Source organism: Phalaenopsis equestris, unplaced genomic scaffold (genome assembly GCF_001263595.1).
Source record: "Phalaenopsis equestris unplaced genomic scaffold, ASM126359v1 Scaffold000455, whole genome shotgun sequence".
In the NCBI taxonomy this organism is placed as follows: domain Eukaryota; kingdom Viridiplantae; phylum Streptophyta; class Magnoliopsida; order Asparagales; family Orchidaceae; genus Phalaenopsis; species Phalaenopsis equestris.
The window spans coordinates 509350-509765 of record NW_018164896.1 but is presented as its reverse complement, the minus strand read 5'-3'; positions in this window follow the sequence as shown (position 1 = coordinate 509765).

The following is a 416-nucleotide window of genomic DNA, read 5'->3' as shown; positions in this document are numbered from 1 at the left end:
AATGACTCTTTGTTCGTGAACAGCTCGTGTTCGGCACAAACGTCCGGACATCTGTGTGGAGGAGAGGAGGGTGGCGATCAGCCCAAAATTTTAGCTCTTTGCAGATTATCAGCACAACCGTCCCACCAGACGGACGTAATACTTTTCCTTTAGCATGTGCCTCTTTGCGGATCAAGCGGACGAACTCGTATGTGGAAGGCAAAGTCTGCAGAGCGTTGCTGGGTGGGGTGACCATTCAAGGCATAGATGATATTTGTTCGGGTCACAATGCTGGACGGGCCCCCACAGATGTGGAGGTGTAAGTCGGGCTTGGGCCCGGGCTTCAAGAACTTGGAGGGAAGGATGATTGCCTGATTCGGATAAGGATGGAAGGTGTTGGGGCTGCATCAATACTCCCGTTTTGGTCATGAATAGGA